The sequence below is a fragment of the Narcine bancroftii genome, chromosome 6, assembly GCF_036971445.1.
Source record: "Narcine bancroftii isolate sNarBan1 chromosome 6, sNarBan1.hap1, whole genome shotgun sequence".
NCBI classification, from domain to species: domain Eukaryota; kingdom Metazoa; phylum Chordata; class Chondrichthyes; order Torpediniformes; family Narcinidae; genus Narcine; species Narcine bancroftii.
In genome coordinates this window covers 149,024,120-149,046,453 of record NC_091474.1, presented here as the reverse complement: position 1 = coordinate 149,046,453, position 22,334 = coordinate 149,024,120, and the positions used below count along the sequence as shown (strand labels likewise).

Sequence of the window (22,334 nt, the reverse complement as noted above, 5' to 3'; positions counted from 1 at the left end):
TGCTTTTTTTTTTGGGGGGGGGGTGGGGGTGGGATGTTGATTTGGCCCCAAAACACCTAAAATAAGTGAAATAAATTTTCTGGGTTATGGAGCACAAAAGGTTATTTTGAAACCCTATAAAGACTTTGGTTACTTCACACAGGTAGGGTTGCATTCAATTCTGGTCACAAGTCCCAATAGACAATCCAAAAGAGGTTTTAGTAGAATGGTTAGAAGGACAAGGAGAGCAGAAGGTGGAGCTTTTTGGAGAGGACATTTGCTGGATGTATACAGGTCATCATGAGTTTAGGGAGGATAAATATAGAAAAAGCTCTTCTCAATGGAGATGTTTCAAGGACCAGGACTGACAGATCTACAGAGTTGGGGAAAAGTTATAGAAGCAAGAATATATGGATCTTACTGCCTGAAAAAAAAGGAAGAAAACATTCAGTCATGACTCCAGTGACTACTATCCATAAAGGCCACTTGGAGGCTAAGTGGGGCTCTTAGTTGTGATGCATTTTGATTGATTCACTACAAAGTCCAGATGAGTTTTAAATGGTTTATTTATTAACACACAAAAGACTTGTAGTGATCTATAATAATGTAAATCTCCAATAATAATGATAAATAACAACCGTTGTTAACCGTTGTTAACTTTCTATGAAACATCTATAAATAACGATCCATGGTCATGGTCAACAAAAAAATATTTCAGCCTCACTCACCCCCCTAGTCCTTAACCCTCCACACCAGTCAGTGGACTAACGAACTCTGAAGAATCACGCCCAAACTCCTGCACATGAGCCACCACATAAGTCCCCAGGACGTGATACCCATCGCACATGACCCAACTGTCCCTATATGCGAAACCAACCATGCATGCGCCAAATGTCCAAAGAGAATAGTGCATGAGCAATGCAACATGGTGCTGGAAAGGGGCAGTGTCGAAGGGAACAACTGCTGAAACGATGGCAGCAACCAGACACAGCAGTCCTCAGACCCCGGGATGCTGCCGATGCCTGCAACCTACCCAACAAAGGCACGCAGCGCACGTATGGCCCCTACAGTGACTTTGAAAAGTAAACTGGATGTGAAAGTTGTAAGGAAAGAGGAAATTCTTGTGTTGATAGTTTTTTTTTCTGCCAGGAGCCAGGCTAGAGCGGATGGGTTGAGTGGTCTCCCCTGCACTATAACAACTCTATGATATAATGCAAGAGTTGCTTTTTGAATTTACCTGGGATTGAAATCAAGCCATCTGATCACCAGCTCAAACCCATTATAAACAAAACTATTTTCACACATCTAAGCATTAATAATTTATCACAAGTAAAAATACTCTTGTTAAATATTTTACAACATTGTTCCTATTCCTGTGAGCTTCAATCTCATGTTAATTTTATATATATATTAGAGGTGCTATGAACAGTGAGGAAGGCTTTCAAAGCTTGCAGAGGGATCTGGATCAACTGGAAAAATGAACCAGAATAGGGCAGGTGGAATTTAATGTAGACAAGTGTGATGGTGAGGCCAAATTTGAAGTATTGTGTGCACTTCTGGTCACCAAACTACAGGAAGGATATCAATAAGATTGAAAGAGTGCAGAAAAGATTTACTAGGATGTTGCCGTGTCTTCATGAGTTGAGTTACAGGGAAAGATTAAACAGGTTAGGACTTTATTCCTTAGAGCAAAGAAGGGAAGATTTGATAGAGGTTTACAACATTATGAGAGGTATAGATAGAGTAAGGGGAGGCAGGCCTCTTCAGCCCGGTTAAGCAACCTGCATAGGAGAAGGACACTCCGATATAAAACCTACGACCCAAGGACCTCGCTGCCACATCCCAGCTTGCTTGGCCACAGCACATGAACCATGGGTGTAAAGGATGGGGCCAGTACTGCACACACTGCACTCCACCTAAAAGCTCCTTTGCGCAGGCCCGAGGACATGTCCACGTCCTCCCCTGCAACCGTGCCTGCCTGTCCCGCATCGGACTTGTCAGTCACCAACGAGCCTGCAGCAGACGTGGACATACCCCTCCATAAATCTTCGTCCGCGAAGCCAAGCCAAGCCAGATAGAGTAAACATATAGGCTATTTCCACTTAGATTAGGAAAGATAAATACAAGTGGACATGGCTTTAGGTTGAAAGGGGAAAGGTTTAGGGAAAACATTAGGGAGGACTTCTTCACTCAGAAAGTGGTGGGAGTGTGGAACAAGCTGCCATCTGACATGGTAAATATGGGTTCACTCTCAAGTTATAAGAATAAATTGGATAGATACATGGATGGGAGAGGTCTGAAGGGTTAATGGATTGAGTGCAGGTCAATGGGACTAGTGGAATGATATTTTGGCATAAATTCGAAGGGCCAAATGCCCTGTTTTCTGTGTGGTAGTGTTCTATGGTTCTATATTAGTCGGAGATCTCACAACATTACTTCTATATATAAAAATAAAGAATTATGTTTTATCAATTTGTACAATATTCGCAACAGGCAATTTAAGTAGCAATTCGCTGCAAGTATAATTGTCAAAATACTTCAAGGTCATTCAGAGAAAGATGGTGAATCAAGATCCTTACCATTATTTGGACAATGAAACTGCAATAAATAAAGCCTGAAACTCCTGGATATATTGAACAGTTAGATAATGTCACTTGCGAGAGAACTAGAGAAGTTTGATGAGTGGTTCGTCAACCATGAAAAATAATATTTCCATTATTTTCAAGCACCGGAATCAATGGCAAAGACTGTACCTCTCAATCAATGATTAGGTCCATTTGATGCTCCCCATAAAATCTTAGCCATTGGCTGGTCCTATTTTGTGCTCCTCCCAGATGTCTGGGTGGAAGCTCAATTGCCGGCAGTGCCAAATAAGTGCATTCAAGAGACATTCATTTTGTTTCTGGATGGTTCAGAGAAGATAATGAGAATATTGATTAGTAGAATTGAAGTACGGACGGGGCAGTTACGAGATTTTTATTGGCACTGTAAATAAACAGGTTGACTGGAGATCTCTGCTTTCTAAACCATCAGAGTATCCCAAAAAAAATGGGAGGTCAGCTTATTTTAATGGAAGTGAGAGGGGACCTCTCTAAAATAAATTCAAGTTTGCTTGTCACATGTATCAAAGGTGCAGTTTTAGATTTTGTCTGTGAGCAGACATACTTGCAAAGACACAGTCCAAAAATGCAGAGTTACAGAGAGAAGGCTGTGGGTACAGAGCAAATGCAACATAATTTTACCATTTTGGGTACATTCACGAGTCTGATAATGGTGAAACAGAAACTGTATTTGATTCTGGTGGTGCATCATCTCATCCTTGTGAATCGTGCATCGTGTTTTAGATGAGAATTGCTATCAGAATGTTAAAGCACTACCAACATAGAGGATGGAGCGAGGGGTTACCAGAAATTGGAGAAATCAGTATGGACTCCATCTCCCTTCCTAAGATTCTTTATCCCCAACTTTGCTTTCCCTCATCCCTTTCATTCCTTTCTTTTCCTTCTCTTTCCCTTGCTGGTCATCTCCCTTGCTCCAGCTCCCAACCCACTTCACTTCCTCTCTACCATCAGAAAGCATCTTTCTCAGCATTCTGCCCCCTCCCCCTATCATCTCTTATCTTTTCTTCCTCCTTCCTCAGGCATTGACCTATCACCTATAAGCCTGTGTTCCTCTCCCCTTTCACTTACATCCCGACCTTTGCCTGATTTTCGACACTCTTGATGAAGAGTGGATGCTGCAAGACCTGCTGAGTTCCTCCAGTGCTGTTGTGTATCATTCTTGTTCTCCAGTATCTGCAGACTTCTTGTTTACCTCAGCATCCTACGGGCAATGTGATCCGAGCTTCCCTGCATGCAAAAATCAGGAGGAATCATGCAAACAATGGTCTAAAATTCAAAGAATAATTGGCACCAAGAAGGGCAAAAATTAGATTCTCGTAATGTAAATTGACCAGAAATGTTAATCATCATTTTTTGCTATGGAAAATGAAAAATTTGTTAATTGGAATAGCTTTATGCAATGATATTTCTCGGCCCATGTTCCCATTGCTATTCAACCAAAGCTTTGCAGTAATGGGAACACTCATTAATATTTTGAGTATAGACAAGTTCACTTTTCTAGTATGTAAGTGTTTTTTTTTGTGCAATAGTGTCAGAATAAAAAAAAATCAGATGCACAAGAATTGTTGAAGCATAAGAATTGAAGGTGACTATTAGAATACCAAGTGGTGATCTTTTTGAAAGAGAGGCACAATTACATCTGTAGTTCCTCCCAAAAATATCTTAATTTCTTCTTCAAAACACCAGTACTCATACAAACAATTTGTTTTGTGTCTTTGTGGGAGAGCCACACTGAGTAGCTGTGTGTTACAAATACATGTGACTCCTAAACAGGTTCATATCTGACAAATCCACAGACCACAACAGACTGATGTTGCTCTTTGACAATTATCAACCAAATTTAAGTTTTCTAACAGACATTTTTTAGATATTTACAAGTTAGATATTTCGTTTACTCCAAGATTACTGATTTTTATTGAATCTCAAATATCTTTGATTCATTTTCATATACTTATAATGATTTATTGAATTTAAGATCAGCCTCAATGGCTGGTATTAAGAACAATTGGGAATGAAATTTGAACATAACATTTTCAGATGAAGATTGGTACTCTCCTCTCAGGTTGATTAATGTTTCCGCATTTTGTGCAAGGCATTGCTTATTACAATTTAAGGTAGTGGTCATCATTGTGACGACCCCTCAAGGTCGAGGATGATGGACTTAATTCCGTTGATCTATTTATGGGCTCTCAAGAGGCTTATGAGTCCTCTCTTGGCTTTGAAAGATCTTCTGCATTTAAGACAGGTAGTTCCAGGTGGCAGATCAGGCTTTGGTGGTTTCTGCCTCTCTTTCCATTTACTCCTCTTTTCTTCTAGTTCTGCACATCTGTTAGCTTCAAAAGTGGTTGTCCCTTCTCAGATGATGATTTGCCAGAGTTTCCTGTGCTTGGCATCGGTTTCCCAATTATTGATGTCAATGTTACATTTCTTCACCTTGGCTTTTAAGACATCTTTGAATCTCTTCTGCTGTCCACCTCTTTTACACTTGCCTTCTTTAAGATGGGAGTAGAGGATTTGTCTTGGCAGACCTTTGTCTTCCATTTGAATAACATGACTGCACCATCTTAGTTGGTTCTTAATGACGTAGGTTTCAATCTTTGTTATTTTTGTCTCATTAGGCACACTGACATTAGTTCTTCTATTTTCCCAGCTGATATTTAAGATGTTTCAGAGCCAGCATTGATGGAATTTTTCAAGTACCTTCAGATGTTGTTGATATGTTGACTGGGTTTCTGATGCATAAAGAAGCGTTAGGATCCCCACTGCTTTGTACACTAACATTTTGATGTCCGTTCAGATATCATGATCATAAAAGACTCTTATTTCAATGTGGTCAAAATCTCTTCCAGTGCATTTAAGATGATGTTGGATTTCATCATTAAGGTTGATATCAGAAGAGAGGTGACTTCCAAGATACAGAAAGTGGTCCACATTTTCCAGGGTTGTTTCACCCAGTTGCATTGATGGTTCTCTCCAATTTGTCTCAGTTGGTGGTGGTTTGAGTTTTCTTGGAATTCATAGTAAGTCCAAGTTTCATGTATGCATGGTCGAAGGCAGTCAGAATCTGTTGTAGGTGGCATTCTGAGAGAGCTGCCTATTGTCACCTGCATAATAGAACTCAATGAGGGAACTCGTGGATGTCTTGTTTTTGGACAGGCAAGATTCAAAAGTCTGCCATCAATTCTGTAGACAATTTCTATTCCTGAGGGTAGATCATCCTTGATAATGTGGATGATTGCTGCAATAAAGATGGTGGACAAAGTTAAGGAAATCACACATCCCTGTTTTACTCCAGATTTGACTTGAAAAGGCTCACTGCTATTATTGCTGACCATGACTGTGGCAAACATGCCATTGTGGAGGAATCTCGGGATTCTAATATACCTTTCAGGACATCCATAGGTGGATAGGATATCCCACAGGAATTCCCTTGACACCGAGTGAAAGGCTTTAGTCAGGTCGATGAATGCCATATACAAAGGTTGAAGTTGTTCATGACTTTTTTTCTTGCAGTTGTCGCATTGTGAAGATCGTGTTGATTGCTCCATGTCTAAAGCTGACGTGTCCCTGGAAGGATCTTCTCGGCTAAAGGCTTGAACCGGTTATTCATGATGCAGGTGAGGAATGCCATGATAGTTTCCACATTCAGATTGATCGCTTTTCCTTTTGTAGGTAGTACATAGTACACGTGTCCAAACTTAAATTACCTTGTTTTTATGCAGATATGTGAGAAATGTAAAATCTTTGAAGCTTCACTGATCCATATGTTTTGGGAGTGCCCAAATTTGATTATAAAAACCAATTTAAAAAAAAGAAAAAATTTAGGAAGATTTTTTCCAAACTTTATCAATGATTTTTCGGAACAAAATAGAACCACGTCCATTAATTGCTTTGCTTGGTTTTTCACTCAGGAGAAAGTTTTAGCCTTTACCATGCTGATCACCAGATGAACAATTTTATTGAAATTGAAAGATAACTCTTTGTCTACCCCTACACAGTGATTATATGATGCAATGTCCTATTTAAGCATGGATAAAATTAGATACAACATTAAAGATAGAAAATTTCAATTTGTAAGGATGTGGGGCCCATTCATAGAATACTATCATGACTGGAAGAATTAAGAATTTTGATTGTTCCAGAAATTCTCTGTCCAATGTCTGAAGGTCACAATCCGATCCACAATTTCCATTTTCTTCTACAAATGTTACCTTGATTAAAGAGAGGAGGTGGATCAGATTTAATTTTTAGGTTTTTTTTGGTTTTGTTTTGTTTTTCTTTTTATCAGTTTTTATTTGAATTAATTTGGCAAATATGGGTTTCAACATGGTTATTATAGATTAATTCAATGACTTGTTTGTCATGTGGATTAAGGCACTGTCTACTGTAATTCCATCCTTTTTTTGGTACTTGTATGTATATGAGATGACTTGTTATGTTTTCCATAAAATTTTGTATGTACGCTTATTTGTTAAATGCAATAAAAATATTTTAAAAAGAAATGTGTAGGCGACAAAAACCCTTCCTTCTAACATGTACCAGATATGTCGTATTGGCAGGTTCAAGGCCAACAGCTCACAGTTGAACGCACTGTATTTGAGTTCTAGTGTCTGGAGATGTTTGCTAAAGAACCACATTGGCAACCTTTAAATCCTCTGGAATCTCTCCAGAGTCTATCAATTTCTGGAAGATCATCGCCAATGGATCTACAATCTCCAATGGATCTACAATCTCCAATGGGTGGAGTTGTTCAAGTGAACCGGTACGGACTTGAAGGGCCGACATGGCCTTTTTCCGTGCAGTAAACGGTTATATGGTTAAAAGAGAGTGTCCAGTCCAGCTGCATCATTGTGTAGTATGGCAGCTGCAAAGCATCAGACTGGAGGTCTTTACAGAGGATCATTAAAACAGCCAAGAGGATCACTGGGGTCTCTCTTCATCTATCAATGACATTGTCTAAATGGGGCTCAAGGAATAGTAGAAAACCATTTCCATCCGATGTACAAAATCTTCAACCTACTACCATCAAGAAAGTGGCAAAGGAGCATCAAAACCAGGACAGTTGGACTGATAAATATTTTTTTCTTATAGGCTGTGAAATTAATGTACAATATCCTGTACCTTCTACAAACATCCCAATTATTTACATACGTTTACTTTGATTATTGATGTGATCTTTATGTATGCACTATGCTTTGAAGAGGCGCTGTTTTGTTGAGTTGAATGCATATACAGTCAGATGATAATAAACATGAGCTTGATATGTCCTCACCCACGAGGGATGGAATTGATAATGTGGGATCACATTTCATGTAAGCCAGACTCATCCATAATTGTTTCACAGAATGATTTGAGTGGAGTAGCAGTCACGTTTCTATTTTAACCATTTGTTAACTACTTTTGTGTTCGCCATTGTTAAAAGTCCTGTTTCTTATTGTTCAGCTGTCATTGGCCCAAAACTTTCAGCAACAACAACCCATGACTGCAATGTTTGTCACAAAGGACAATAATATGATTTTCACATTATTGGGGAGACAACCATGATGTAAAAGGGAAAGGCATAAAATAATTAACAGAAGGCTGAATGCCCACGGAGGTTATGATGTTCCCAACCATATTTTGAATTTATTCTGCAACATACTTCAGCACATAAGCAACTTCCCTGCAACATGAAATAAATACCTCTTTTTCAATCCAGAGTTATTTGGCTCGTTTTATAAAGTGTGTCTCGGTATATCAAAGTGCTCAAAGTACTTATGTTCACAGATCACACGACTGGAAAAAGAGATTGGATTTGCAAAAGAAACTACTTTGGCCTCAGAGGGAGGAATATCTCCATAACCTTTGTTATCAGGATTGTCCATACCCTTTCACCACTGCATCGGTAATGATCCTGCAAAACCTAAAAAAGATATTTCCTTGAAGGCAGCAAAATAAGACAGTTTTCATGTTATAACAAAAGTTTATGAAAATGCTGCACTCCAAGGAACAAATTGGACAGTAAATTACAAACGCCAGGGCAACATAAAAAGGTAGTCTCGGAAATGCCGTTTTGAGATGAAAAGTGAACACATTAACCAACCAGTTACACTGATAACAGAACAGAGTAAAGCACCACTTGCAAAAAGCAAATTTCTCAGCTATTGATCTGGAAAATAGATTTAACAGAATGGTAAACAATGAATCACTCCAGGTGCTATATGAGGTGATGTCAGGGTGTAATCGATATCATACAGAAGCCAAGTCTGGTGAACGGCTGCTTAAAGAAGGACTGTGCTGCAGTGCACGTCATGCGTTGATCATCCTGCAGATTTATCACTCACTCTCCTGCCCTTTCTCCAATGTCACTGCTCACCATTCCTTACCATCAACAAGCAGGTCAGTGCAAAAAGTAACAAACCATTTTTTTTTCTAAATATAACTAATGCTAAAGCTATTGGGAAATATTCAAGAGCCTTTTGGATTTTATTATCAACATTTTCTAAAGTATTTCCCTGAAGATTTTCTTTTTGTTCAATTCTTTGGAACATATAGATTGATTTTTACTTTAAAACCAGATTTAGGTGATTATATGTAGGATAGCTGCGCAACTGCAAAATGTATACACCTCTGACCTCTTGTTTCTTTGTTCTGAAACATTTCACTATGGTAAAGGCACAATATAAATATAAATGATAATTATTCATTAAAAGCTACTACATCTTTCTTTGGCTTGGCTTCACGGACGAAGATTTATGGAGGGGGTAAAAGTCCACGTCAGCTGCAGGCTCGTTTGTGGCTGACAAGTCCGATGCGGGACAGGCAGACACGGTTGCAGCGGCTGCAGGGGAAAATTGGTTGGTTGGGGTTGGGTGTTGGGTTTTTCCTCCTTTGCCTTTTGTCAGTGAGGTGGGCTCTACGGTCTTCTTCAAAGGAGGTTGCTGCCCGCCAAACTGTGAGGCGCCAAGATGCACGGTTTGAGGCGATATCAGCCCACTGGCGGTGGTCAATGTGGCAGGCACCAAGAGATTTCTTTAGGCAGTCCTTGTACCTTTTCTTTGGTGCACCTCTGTCACGGTGGCCAGTGGAGAGCTCGCCATATAACACGATCTTGGGAAGGCGATGGTCCTCCATTCTGGAGACGTGACCCATCCAGCGCAGCTGGATCTTCAGCAGCGTGGACTCGATGCTGTCGACCTCTGCCATCTCGAGTACTTCGACATTAGGGATGAAAGCGCTCCAATGGATATTGAGGATGGAGCGGAGACAACGCTGGTGGAAGCGTTCTAGGAGCCGTAGGTGATGCCGGTAGAGGACCCATGATTCGGAGCCGAACAGGAGTGTGGGTATGACAACGGCTCTGTATACGCTTATCTTTGTGAGGTTTTTCAGTTGGTTGTTTTTCCAGACTCTTTTGTGTAGTCTTCCAAAGGCACTATTTGCCTTGGCGAGTCTGTTGTCTATCTCATTGTCGATCCTTGCATCTGATGAAATGGTGCAGCCGAGATAGGTAAACTGGTTGACCGTTTTGAGTTTATTTACTTGTCTATTTTCAATCCTCCCTCCGTAAAAACACATGCATTATGGTCAGAAACAACAATGTAATTTTATAAAACATCAGACCATGAGAACTAGAGTTGGACATTTCACCCCTCTCCTACTCTGCCATGCAATTGCTCAACATCACTTTCATCCACTACTGCAATATCCATCAATTACCTTGTCTTACATAAAATTAGCAATCTTCACGTTGAATGCACTCAGTGACTGAGTTTGCACAGCTACCTTGAGCAGAGAATTCCACAAGCCTTTGGGTGAATAATCCTGATGGATTGACTTCTTAATTTGAGACTGTGACACATTGATCTTACTAGGTCTGACAGGAAGAGTATCTTTCACGTCAGGCCCCTTGGAACTTTAGACAATTCAATGACATGGCCAAGCATTTCAGCAGAAACATGAGAAAATAGTTATTTTGCCAAGAGTGTCAAAATAGTGGAATTCTTGCCCTCAAAAAGATTGAATTGATATTATAAAGCTGAAATTCTTATGGTTTTTCTTGTCTGGACGGAACAGAAAATGGAACCATGGCAAGTGGATAGAATTTCATATATTTGTTCCATGATCTAACTGAAAAACAGGACAGGCAGAAAGAACTTTTTTGATATTTGACACATACTGCAGGATGTGGGATATCAAAGGAATGGCCACTGTTCCTGGTGTCTACACCTGTTGGAAGTGCAGCAGGATGAACACTGGCAAGACTGAGAGGATCATTAATGACAGTTATAGTAATATGGTAACTAAGGAGCAAGTTATAGGCAGCTGAGTGACCCTGAGGAAAGGAAAATGGAGTAGGCTTCTTGATATATTGCTGCATTTTCTTTTTTCTCTCTAACTTTTCTTCCCAGCACCCACTCCCCTCCTACCTTCTCTCTCAACCTATCCCTCCACTTCCCACACCTTCTGTCCCTTAACCTATCAGTTTTTGGCACCTTCTCCACCCTCTTTCCCCCTTGTTATGCATGACATTGCCTTTTTTTGATAAATGGTTCCAACCCAAAATGTGGACTGTCCATTTCTACCCATGGATGTTGTCTGACCCACTGAGTTCCACAAGCACCTCATTGTTTGATCAGAATGAGAGTGGGATAAAGAATTAAAACTAAATCAAAGCTCAGGGCAGGGGCCTCACGTGGTTTTATGTGATGCAGACATTCCCATCATTCAGTTAGGTAGGGATTTTGACCTAATAACAATGCTAGACTATAGACATATGTTCAAGTTCAGTAGACCACATGGTGACTACGTGGACTTCACACTGAATATAAGAAACAGAAGCAGGTATAGGCCATTTGGATCTTTGCTCACGTTTCACCATTCCACAAATTCTCAGTGTCACTTTATTGCATTAACTTTTCATTGACAGGATACAACGACACAACTTTCCATATTGGTGGGTAGATGTTAGAGCTGCTGAAATAGCTTGAGTAGAATCGCAAGTTCCACGACACAATTCTTCACCGCCACAGCTGGATATTCCTGAGCATTTTACAGCTTTGGAAACAATGAAATTACATCTTTCAAATGACTACTTTTTATAACAAGAACAAAGCATGTTATAACAATGGAAAACACAAATGAAGAAAAGTTTTGCAAGTGTAATTTTCATTCACACATAACAGGGTGAAACTGAAGAACCATTTCATTGGACAGTGAAGTAAAAAGGGAAAACTCCCAAGATTCTGCCACATGGCTTTTTTCTTGACCTTTCATTTTACAAGCAGTACCAGAGGTAAAAATAGAAGTGGCAGTAATTGCTTCAACACCACAAAATGACAGACTGACTGCTTATTCCTCTCAGGTATTATTGAAACTATCTTTGGCAGAATGACTGTAGTCGCTGTCTTGCTTCTAATTTGTAGATTGCTGGATTTTTGAAAGCTTCAGAAATGATAAGTATATCTTTTATCTTTATCAATGGTCACAAGGTCAATGCCTGAGGGAGACAAGTCCAATAATGAACTATCCGTACATGTATCATACTCTGTTGTCTCAAACCCCCTTAATAATTGCTCCTCTTTAAACTTAGTTAAAGTATGCATTGTAAAAAGTGCTAGAGGTTTTGAATTTACTGGATGTTGTATTTTGAATATTAGTCTCTCATTGTTTTGCTCTTCTGAGTATGGTGATTACACAGGTTTACAAAAAAAATTACCTGGTTCAAATTATAGTGGTTTCTGCAATTTTTCATTTTTTAAAAATGTGACCTGGATCATATTCATCGTACCTGTCCTAATTTCTGACTTTTTGCATGATATACATGGTTGCTTCAATTGCAGCCATATTCAGTAAAGGTTCGTATATGTTTTGGTCGCATTCTGAGGAAGATCAATATGGGAAAGGTATAACTCTGATCTGTATACTTTGAGGTGGTAACTGTACCTTCATTTAATTCCAACATCTGATTAATTCCCAAAGACAATCGCATGGCAGGTTAATCACATGACTCAAAGTTAATACAGCAGGAGCTTTTATCTTTGGAGCGAGAAAGGATGAGAGGTGTTGAGTTGGAAAGTATTAGGTTCAGTGGGTTCAGAGACAGATAAGTCTAGACACAAGTGTTACAATCAGAGGTAACTTTATTGACACACAGGAGACAAAGAGGGAAAGATGTCAAATGCAACAACTAATAGACATTCACATCGAACCCAGGTTGGACTCAGATACCAGTGGCCACCTATCTTCTACTCGCTCCCGCACATGTATTTACTTCACAGACAAAGACTTTTAAACACACTCCCAGCTCCCTGTACCAATGAGTGTCCGGCTCTCTGCAAACACTGATCTATTGCAGTAATATGGCATAACTTAAGTGTAGTGCACACCTTACCCAAGACTCCTCAAACGATGTTCACAGTAGCGACTTGGTGTGGAGTGATGTACGGGACTTGGACCAAGAGGCAGAGAGGATGAATTGTGTCATGCATCAATCTTTATACTGTTCTGAGTATAAAGACTGGGTGGCCAATTATGGCCTTGAGTCATTTGAATGAGCCAATAGTAAGGTGTGCACTAATGGGTGGCTGGAGTCCAACCTTGATTGGCAGGTGATGTGACTTCTGAATAAGTTTCAGACAGGGAGGTCACGTGAACACCTGAAATCCACAATGATACAGACAGACAGGGTGGCCACGTGTTCCTCCACCATACACATACAAGAGGTGACTTAATAGAGATATACAAGATTAAGAGCGGCATAGATAGGGTGGACAGCCAGCCTCTATTTTCCATGGTGACAGTAGCAAATGCCAGAGGATATATGTATAATGTGAGGGGAGGCAAGTTTATAGGAAACATCAGGATTAAGAGTAGTGGAAGCATTGCCAGAGGTGGTTGTGGAGGCTGATAAATTAGGAACATTTAAAAAGCAATTAGACAGGCAGATAGATACATGAAACATAGATGGTTATCGGTATGAGGCAGGGAAGATTCAGATTGTGAGTAGGTTTAAATAGGTTGGCACAACATCATGGGCTGCAAGGCCTGTACTGTGTTGTATTGCTCTATGCTCTATGGTGAGCTTTGGGTGCTATGATTGAAGTTGCATTGAATTAACAATCTACCTCCAATTCTAACTGGGGACGTTGTTGGTTAATAAATATAGTTGTTATTTTATCATTAGTTGTGAATCTCACAATGTCACCATTGTACACAGTTTCCCATTTTATCAGCTATGTTTAAAAATTTGTTGCTCAAAGTTGTGAAATTCCTTCCAAGAGTTAGCAACTCCCTATTCAGCGAAGGAATTGAATTGTTCCTGATCACTGGAAGAGGAAGGAAGAGGTTTAGATGAAGCCATTCCAATAATTTGATTTGGAGAGATTATTGACACAGGGTTTGCCTGCGGGTCTTGGCACTACATGGCACTGCTGTCATTTCAACACCTGCAGTGGTGCCTTGCAACAGGCACCACATGAACTACAGCTGTTGGTTACTCAGCAGGCTCCATGATTTCCTCCAAAAGATCTGCATAGCAGGCTATAAGTGTAATGATTGTGATCATGGTTGGAATGCAACTAGCAATGCCTTACTGTTTGATTAGACTTGGCTGCCAGCAGGGGGATAACACACAGTATGTTAGATCTGTAACGGAGGCTTGCAGCCTCATGGCATGCCTCATGGAGCTGTTTACAACAACTTTTCCTTCATCCACCTGTTGTCTTAAGAACTCACACATATGAATACAAGATGAAACATGGTGTCAGAAGTGGGATGAAGGAAATTTGAAGAAAATATTTTAAAAGGTAAAATCTAAAGTCAGCAACTGATCAGTGAAGAGGAGCTAACAAAGTGAAAAATGGAAGGATTACACCCACCAGCAAAACTTAAGCTGACAGGTAATGTGGCTGAAAATTGGAACAGATTTAAACAGCATTTTGGATTGTATTTAGTGACAGTCGGAGCTGATGAGAAAAGAGATAAAGTGAAAGCATCACTTTTCTTACATCTTATGGGTGATGAAACCCTGGAGGTGTATAATAACTTCACATTTGCTGCTGAAGGAGACAAAATGAAATTGGAAAAAATAATGGAATAGTTTGAGGCATACTGCATATCTAAACGTAATGTGGCATTTGAGAGGCACAGATTTTTTTACGTGTACAGAAAAAGGAAGAAATTATTGATCAGTATGTGACTGAATTGAGAAATATAAGAAAAACGTGGGAATTTGGTGGACTGACTGACTCAATGATAAAAGATAGACTTGTGTGTGGTATTCCAGATAATAGTGTAAGGGTAAGACTGCTAAGAGTACAAAATTTAAACCTGGAAAAAGCCATAACACTCTGTAGAGCTGCAAAAACTGTAAAAACACAGGCAAAAGAGCTGTTCAGTGAAACCAGCTGCAATGTGGATGCAGTGAGGAAGAACGGACATAAACCATTTAACAAAAAGAGCACCAAAGTGAAAAGAGAGGCGTGGCCAGTGAACAAGAATGAAAGAGACAATCGAAAGCCATGTCGTCAATGCGGTGCACAACACCTGCCAAAAGAGTGTCCAGCATATGGTAAAACATGCAATAAGTGCAACAAAAGCAACCATTATGCCCATTGTAGGAACCAAGTGCAACAAAGCAAGGTTCATGCAGTAGATGAAAGGGACATAGAGGAATTCTATGTAGATGTTATGACTGAAAACAAAAAAGGAAACAGACTGGATGTTGAGATTAAAAGTGAATGACATATACATTTCAGTAAAATTGGATACTGTAGTACAAATTAATGTAATATCAGAGATGGATTTTAAGAAGATTAGACCCAGACCAAAGATGTATGGAACAAAATTGAAGGTGACAGGATATTCAGGTACCAATATACCAGTGTAAGGTGAATGCATGGTACCAAAGGATGTTTAACAGCCTGTAAGAAACTGAACCTCGTTTAAAAAAAAAAATTCTTGTTGTGGAAAGCGAAGGAGGGACCATCTATGATTAACTCATGAAGGAAACCAATGACCTAGGGTCTAGGCTGCCTTCCAGGAGAACACATTATCAGAGTGGATAAACGTGTGCCACCGATAATACATCCATGCAGAAAAGTTCCATTTTCGCTTCAAAAGCAACTAAAGGCAGAGATGGGCAGGATAGAAAGCCTGAACATGATTCAGAAGATAGATGAGCCAATGGAGTGGGTGAATTCACTCATTGTTGTCTGGATCTAAGAGATCTAAACAGAGCAATAAAGAGAGAACACTTTAAGCTTCCGACGCATGAAGAAATCATGACACAATTTGCAAATGCAAAGTTTTTCAGCAAGTTAGATGCATCATCAGGATTTTTCCAGTTAAAATTGGATGAAGCAAATTCAAGACTGTGCACGTTCAATAGTCCATTGGCAGATACAGATTCCTAACATTACCATTTGGAATTGCCTCAGCTCCTGAATTATATCACAGAACTATCCATATAGTCTATAAGCACCTGGACAGAGTTGATACCTCAATGAATTACATCATAGTATGGGGAACCACGAGAATGGAGCATGATGAGAGACTAAGGAAAGTGCTGGAAGCAACATGGAAAGCAAACCTGAAGCGGAATAGAGAGAAATACCAGCTCGGGATGACAGAACTAACATTTATAGGAGATATTATTGGCAGTGAGGGCATCAGACCACATTCCAGAAACGTGTCCGTCATTAGGAATATGCCAAGGCCAGAATGCAAAAAGGATGTACAGAGGTTTAATGGAATGGTCAACTATATGGGTAAATTCATATCCAACCCCTCAGAAAAGATGGCTCCATTGAGAAGACGAACAGAAAATAACATTGAATGGGAGTGGAATCACGAGCATGAAAAGTCATGGAGGGAACTAAAGAAACTGCTCACAGAGGAACCAGTTCTGAGGTTTTACGACCCAGTGAGACCCATCAAGATATCATCAGACACATCACACAGTGGGCATGGTGCAGTTCTTCTGCAAAAATATGATGTCTGGCAACCCACTGTGTATGGATCACACTCAATGACAGATTTAGAGACGCGATGCACTCAAATTGAAAAGGAGCTGCTCAGCATCACACGCCTGTTAAAGATTTCATCAGTTTCAGTCAGAACAACCAATCAGTGTAGAGACTGACCATAAGCCTTTGTTTGCATTTTTCCAAAAGCCATTAAATGTATGTCCACTGAGAATACAAAGAATAATGATTAGGCTGCACCACTATACACTGAATGTGGTGTACACTCCGGGTAAGCTAATGTACACAGCAGACACGTTATCTAGAGCTGTTGACATAAGAGAGCCTGCAAACACCAAAATGGATGAAGATGTAAATGCCTTTGTGAACATGATCACAAGTGCACTGCCCATAGCAAATGCAAAAAAGGAGCTTATAAAGTCAGAGACAAACAAAGATGAAACACCGAGATAACTGAGAAAAGACATCTTGGATTGATGGCCCGACATGAAGCAGGACTGCTCAGCTGACATTTCAGAGAACTGGAACTGAAGGGCGGAACTATCAGTGGTTGAAGACATCATCTACAAAGGAAACAAAATCTTTATCCAAAATAGTCTGAGAAAAGAGATGGTAAAAATGATCCTTGGAGGACATCTTGGCATAGAAAAATATAAGTAAAGGGCATGAGAGGTGATGTACTGGCCAAGAATCAACAATTATATAACAAATGAAGTGTCAAGGTGTACAATATACCGTAAATATCAAGCAACCAAGCAAGCAATCGTGCAGAACCACTAAAGCTAAACCCAGCTCCATACAGACCTTACCAGAAGGTAGGCGCTGACCTATTCAAATGTCAAGGGAAGGACTATCTTGTAGTCACAGGCTATTACTCCTTGTATCCAGAGGTGTGTAGACTGAACACCACCATTGCAGATGCTGTAATAATAGGTATGAAAACCATATTCTCGAGACATGGTGTGGGAAGCAAAGCTTTCACAGACAATGGACCCCAGCTTTGCAATTTAATGTTCTGACAATTTACCAAAGACTTTTTACACACCATGTCGTCCTCATATTCCACAGTCCAATGGTCTAGTGGAAAAATCAGTCCAGACAGTGAAAAGACTGATGAACAAGGCAAAAGACAGTCGAACAGACTTCTACCAGAACATGCTGGTATATCGCTCAACACCATTCGAGTGTGGTATGTCACCAGCACAACTCCTTAGGCTAAGATCAAACCTACCCATTCAGGAGAACTTCCTTAAAACAAAAGAGGGGCAGAAAGTGAGGAAGTTCAAAGAACAACAGAAAGAAAATTAAAAGTATTACTTTGACAGAGGAACAAAAAATCTACCAGAACTCTACACTGGTAACCAAGTAAGGCTAAAAGACAAAACAAATTTATAGACTCAGATGGAAACTGTCCTAAGAGACGCGTAGAGCAAATTTAAAGACTTCTGTTATAGAATTAAGTAGTGCTATCTTATTTACACTTCAAGTTTTAGTGCATGTAAATATGAACACAAAAAACAAGTTTCAATAATGTTAATAATGTTGATAATAATAAAAATGTAATTTCCTGGTGTTAAAGTCAAAATTGCAGAGTTATACAAAGAAAACATGTTAGTTAAAAGTAAGCTACTTTTGTTTTAAGAAAGGGGAATGCAATGATAGTGATCATGGTTGCAATGCAACTAGCAAGGCCTTACTGTTTGATTAGCCAGCAGGGGGCTGACACACAGTATGCTAGATCTGTAATGGAGGCTTGCTGCCTCATGGCATGCCCTATGGTGCTGTTTACATCAACTTTAGAGTAAAGAATCTTTACCTTCATCCATGTATCCATATGAATACAAGATGAAACAATAGGTAGAAGGTAATTTTACTGAAACTACAAAGGAATGAGGCAAGACACCCTGGAACTAATAGGTCCTTAGAGCATTCTCTCCCAAGACACAAACATGCTCACGAAACTCGGCAGGTATGCAGCATCCTTAGGAATTAAAGAGTAATGAATGCTTCAGGCCAGGGCCCTTCATCAGGTACAAGCTAAATCAGCGGGGTCCAGACCCAAAATATTAGTTACCCTTTAATTCATAGGGACTCTGCGTGAGCTGTTGAGTTTCTCCATGTTTGTGTATTGTACTCGACCTCAGTGTCTAACTTACCTTGCTATTGATCTCCTTCCTCTGATACTGCTCAGGTGTTCCAAACTGTCGGATCCTCATTCTTCCCTATCTGGAAAGTTAGAGCAGATGACCCATTGTAATCAAGTAAGGCCTGGCACCCGTCAAACAAGTAATTCCTGGCTGGAATGTTGTCGAATTAACAACCATGTTTCCAGTGAAATGTAATAGCTTCTATCTAATTATTGGTGGGAACGTCAACATTCAGTGATTACATAAAATGGCTGATGCCCTCAACAGTAAAATTGGATGAAGTTTATAATGCGGCTACTTAGTCCATTTTATACTTGCAGCAAAAGTTTATATCATGATGCTCTAAATCTTGGCTGAATACTTTAAATGTGTTTCCTTTGATGAAGGTGTTTAAAATTGTAAATGTTATTTTCTATTGGTTCACTCGGGAAATATTATATTTTTATCCCTGGTTCAGGAATCAATGATGAGAAGATTGTCAATAATGTTTTTTTCATTAAAGATAGTAAAAGATTTCCTTCTGTTATAATATTGTGCTTTCCCAGAGCTAGGAGTCAGAATTAAATTTCTTGAAATGAATAGCTGATGAACGTTTAAAGTCAAAGGTGAACCTTGCCTTTAGAGTGATGACATTTAATAAAATAGATTCAACAATCACAAAGATTTAGCTGAGGCTCAAGAAGCCAACGAGTTTTTGATTTGCTCTAAGTATGTCTTTGGAGTTCTGATGATCCAATTGGCTTTTGTGATAAGGAGGAAAAATAAAACAGTGGTTACTTTGAGCAAATAATGAACAGCTCAAGGAATTCAAATGGTCAGGCTACATCCATTGGTAGAAATGATCAGTCCATGTCAAACAGTGTGCTTTATATAGCAAAGATAAGGATACATCACCAATATTTCAGGATTGAGCCCTTCATTGAGGTAGGAGGGCATGGGAACTAGAGAGAAAAGTAGGAACAACAGAAGCTAAAGAAGTGTTGGAAACAGTGGAACCAGATAGACATGGGGGCTACCTAAAATTAGAAAAATCAATGTGCTTGCAATATAAGACTGTCCAGGAGGAATATAATGTGCTGTTCCTCGTTTACATTTTGCCTCTCCCTTACAATGGATGGGGCTGAGAACAGACCAGCCTGTTGGGATGGTGATGTGTATTAACATGGTTGGCTACTAGAAGCTCAACCCTAAACCCACAGGCATAGTCCAGGTGTGCAGTGCAGCAGTAACCTATGTTGTGTTTGGTCTCACCACTTTTGTTTGCCAGCAAATATTCTCCATTAGTCATCTTTAATTTGAATTCTTATTCAGTTTTCTTGCATTCATTCAGTGGATTTAATTTTAAGTAGACTTCTGTGGGCCTTGGAAGATATTAGTTGCTTATGGAATTAAACTATGCTGACATTTGCTTAAGAAAGAAGAAATTAATTGAAAAGGATATATTCCACCCCCCCCCCCCAACAATATCAGGATTTAATTTGACTGAAACAAAGAAAAATGCATCTGTATTCTTAAATGATTTTATGTAAGCAAAGCAGAATAATATGAGATAAAGTGTGGACATAATGTACTGCTGTTTGTACTGTTGGCATACAATAGAGAATGAAATGGTATGTTCAACTTGCTGCAAGGAATAGTTCAGAATACAAAACCACTGCAAATATAAATTGTATTCTTTTCCTCAATGACAATCAAAATATTGCATTATAACTTAGATTAAAATTCTTAAGAAAAATTTATCCATTAGAATTTATTGGTCTGCTCAGATATTATTGGTTTGAACCCTGTTGCAAAAAAAAGAGTCCATGCCGCATTGTATAATGGTTGCTAAACAAGCAACAAATCTAATGTGTGTATCCGAATCTCAATAGGATAAGGATTAACATCAGAACAAAGCAGAAATCAATACTTCATCAATGATAAATGAGGGTCCCAAAAATAGTTTCATTTAATAATAATTGAAACATTTTTAAAAAATAATATGAATCTAAATTCAAAATTGCCATGGCTGATTTCCAGACCTGAAATAGATACAACAAAATTTAACTCGATAGGCCTGAGACCTGCCACTGATCTGCCTGGGTGTAACCTCTGTTAAATTAGTCAGGGCCTTCGTGTATGCTGTCCTATCTAAACACAAATGAATAAAATATCTATTGACAGTATTTTCCTCATCCTATTGTGGCATTGGGTTAAAGGGCCAAATTGTCATTTCCCATCTGACAGTTTCATATGCTTTAAGATTTTTTTAGAATCCTTGCACAGCAGCTGTCATTTTATGTGTAAAATATGCCCTGCTGTGATATTGTATGAGGCCATGAAAACGGTGGCTCCAAACATGTATCAGGAGCATGTTGGGAGTAAAGCATCCTGATGTTAAATTTTGATGGGTTTCAGTAAAATCTCCCTTTCCAGACTCTCTCCAAACACCAGTTCTAAATTATTGACCAGGGCAGATACAAAGCAACAAATACCTTACAATGAGATAGAAGATGCTGGAAATATTCAGTTGAGAGAGGGGGAGAGTGAGAAACTTAATGTTTTAAAGGGTAGCCTATTTTTCCTCACTCAGTCATACCACTTCACCTGCTGAGTTTTGACAGGACTTTATTTCAGACCTTCAGCATCTGCAATATTTTATTTTTGCATTTTCTTTACAATATCATAAAAATCATTAAAATAGTATTTCATTCTTTCTGGTGATAAAACTATTTTTCTTCAATAAATGATTTAAATATATAAATGTTCCTATTATTCCCTTGCCAGAAAATAAATCTGGAGATGGCCACACATCACACCCATCTTATCAACATGCAGTGATGTCACAATTGTGCACCATGCTTCTGCAGTCACATAACCATTGTACACCAAGCTTGTGCACTCAACTCATGCAGTGATGTATTAATTGTGTGTCAATGTCATTCAGTGATGTCACAATCCTGCACCAAGTCCAAGAAAGAAACTGAGAAAATAAGTTGTTTTTAAAGTTACAGAAATGAAAGAAAGCAAGAAAAAAATTCATCCTTGGCTGCCTGCATTAGTTGCTACTTGATGTTGCTTAACACATTTGAAATTCTGTTCCATTAAAATCAATGAAAACATTTCTGCACCATTGATATTAATAGTACCTAATTGCATTCCTTCAGATGAATAAAATAATTTAACACATATCAGCAACCAATGGTCATCTCCTCAAGATTAGAACCATTTGGCCATTATAATAAATTATATTGAAACTATTATGTTAAATTTAAAGTAGATTCCCTCAACACAATTTGGGGTGGGGGGGGGGGTGTTCTAAATATCTTTTACATTAATAGGGATGAAATCCAATTAAACTGTAAAAAAAAGGTTAATTAAAATCCTTTACTGATACAGTGTGGAAAAGAAAATTTACTAGTATTAATTATTAAATGTAGCACAGCCACACTTAACCAGTCAACGTAGTGTCAGCCTCATTAAACATTCACCTCATCTACTTACGCTGTGGTGAAATGGTTCCAGTAGTTAATCTCATTGTTTGCCCTTTGAGGACGATCTTAGGTTTTCTCGTCCAAATACAAATTTGCATTAATTTGGTGGTTAGTAATCATTCTTTCTAGTTTGGAAGCATAGGATTAAAT

At 39.0% G+C, this 22,334-nt stretch overlaps 1 long non-coding RNA gene across 1 annotated transcript; it reads right to left on the bottom strand.

The window, feature by feature from the left end:
- Positions 1-11,537: 11,537 nt before the first annotated feature.
- LOC138737625 (uncharacterized) lies at positions 11,538-21,286 on the bottom strand. Its single transcript, XR_011341078.1, has 3 exons — positions 21,191-21,286; positions 18,721-18,790; positions 11,538-11,636 (listed from the first exon to the last, which is right to left on the bottom strand). It is a non-coding gene; the product is annotated as an uncharacterized lncRNA (long non-coding RNA).
- Between the last annotated feature and the right edge of the window lie 1,048 nt (positions 21,287-22,334).